This window comes from Berghia stephanieae, chromosome 1 (assembly GCF_034508935.2).
Source record: "Berghia stephanieae isolate SIO BIC M18660-M18661 chromosome 1, UCSD_Bste_1.3, whole genome shotgun sequence".
NCBI classification, from domain to species: domain Eukaryota; kingdom Metazoa; phylum Mollusca; class Gastropoda; order Nudibranchia; family Aeolidiidae; genus Berghia; species Berghia stephanieae.
The window spans coordinates 109,098,393-109,100,663 of record NC_088360.1 but is presented as its reverse complement, the minus strand read 5'-3'; the positions used below and the strand labels follow the sequence as shown (position 1 = coordinate 109,100,663).

The following is a 2,271-nucleotide window of genomic DNA, read 5'->3' as shown; positions in this document are numbered from 1 at the left end:
GAAAAAAAATTGTAACATCGCCTAACAGGCGTCATGTCCCGTCCCAAATGTTAAATGTTGCTGTTGGCCAAGGACCCCTTGTAAAGAGCTTTGAGTACATTTAGTGGATATTGAGCTATATAAAATCTCAATTTTTTTTTTTTTGGGGGGGGGGGGGGGGGTATGATATTCGCCTTCAGACGAAAAATTCCGAGGATCGTGTCCTGCTCTGAGTCCGGCGCATTGTTGAGTCCTTGAAAAAGACTCTTTACTCAATTCTCACACTTTAGATGTACTCAGGTGAGTACCGTTAACCGTTAACAGCGTTGTCTATGTTGGAAAAATGGTAATGTCGTCCCCAAAGGAAATGGCCACAGTTCAGGTTTCGTGCGAAAACATTTGAAATATTTTCCAAAATCAAACATCATATTTCTATTCTTTCATATTATTTTGACTTGATTATCAGGATTAAAAGACAGGCATTGTATTTTTTTTTCATCCAACATTTAGACGAGTACACTTTGCAAAGTCCCAGGTTTGAGAGTTTTTGCCAAGATGGAGATCATTAAAATCAATCGAACTTTGAAGGACGAGTTTTCTGGCCAAATTTTTAAATACGGGTTTTTTTTTACAGAGTAGGACAGGAAACTGTTCAATCAACATTAATCGATAATTATGAAAAGAAAATGTATCGATTCATCCTGCAGAGTTTTACCATTGTCGTAAAGCAACTGGCAAAAGCTGGAAAGTTTTTTTTTACTACAATAGACATAGGATATATCGATTCAGATAATTAAATGTCTATACAAGATATCGATTCAGATCATAACATGTCCATACAAGATATATATTCAGATTATACAATGTCTATACAAGATATCGATTCAGATCATAAAATCTCTTTACAAATTATCGATTCAGATCAATAATTGTCTATACAAATTATCGATTCCGATCACAAAATGTCAATACAAGATATCGATTCAGATCATTAAATGTCTATACAAGATATCGATTCAGATCGTACAATGTCTATACAAGATATCGATTCAGATCGTACAATGTCTATACATGATATCGATTCAGATCATAAAATCTCTTTACAAATTATCGATTCAGATCAATAATTGTCTATACAAATTATCGATTCCGATCACAAAATGTCTATACAAGATATCGATTCAGATCATTAAATGTCTATACAAGATATCGATTCAGATCGTACAATGTCTATACAAGATATCGATTCAGATCGTACAATGTCTATACATTATATCGATTCAGATCATAAAATCTCTTTACAAATTATCGATTCAGATCAATAATTGTCTATACAAATTATCGATTCCGATCACAAAATGTCTATACAAGATATCGATTCAGATCATTAAATGTCTATACAAGATATCGATTCAGATCGTACAATGTCTATACAAGATATCGATTCAGATCATTAAATGTCTATACAAGATATCAATTCAGATCATAACATGTCCATTCAAGATATCGATTCAGATCATACAATGTCTATACAAATGATCGATTCAGATCATTAAATGTCTTATAGAATGAAAACACCAAGTATTAAATCTGAACAAAAAAGAATAATCGAGATTACCTTAATCATTCGATAATCAAATTATCGATTCAGATCATAAATGTCTACACAAGATATCGATTCAGATCACAAAATGTCTATATCAGATATCGATTCCGATCATACAATGTCTTATTATAATATAATGAAAACAACAGGTATTAAGTCTGAAAAAAAGAATAATCGAGATTACCTTAATAAGTCGATAATCGATGTCTGAAGAGAGATATCATACAAGGCACAATGTTTATTATATTATATTAGATCCAGATGTACAATAATATGACAAATACCAGTCCGTTGTTTGTGACTCGTATAGTCAAATAATAATATTATATTGAAACATTAAACACACGATCGTTTAATCTGTAAACACGATTTTTAATGCACGACTTGACTAATGTCACTGAGATGTCGCCGTAGTCAGTCAGACACAAACACACACATACACACACACACGCTCGTTTCATGAACGATTCCGCTACACGGGCTGGCAGTCAGTCACGCGTTTGTTGTATTATAAATAACACTCACAAAGACAACGATAACGACGACGACGACGACGACGACGACGACGGCGGCGGCGACAAGGAAGAAGAAGATGACAACGAGAACGAGAACGAGAACGAAACTGGCATCACGGTGAATCACGCTCGGTGCCAGAATCAGCCTGTTGCCGACATTCTTCTAACCGC

At 34.3% G+C, this 2,271-nt stretch overlaps 1 protein-coding gene across 1 annotated transcript in view; it reads right to left on the bottom strand.

Annotated features, from left to right (window-relative positions):
- LOC144962696 (neurocalcin) overlaps window positions 1–2,066 on the bottom strand; it is a 233,048-nt gene extending 230,982 nt beyond the window's left edge. Inside the window, exon 1 of the mRNA XM_078895852.1 lies at window positions 1,770–2,066. The gene's annotated coding sequence lies outside the window, so the exon portion shown is untranslated. The remainder of the gene's footprint in view (window positions 1–1,769) is intronic.
- Between the last annotated feature and the right edge of the window lie 205 nt (window positions 2,067–2,271).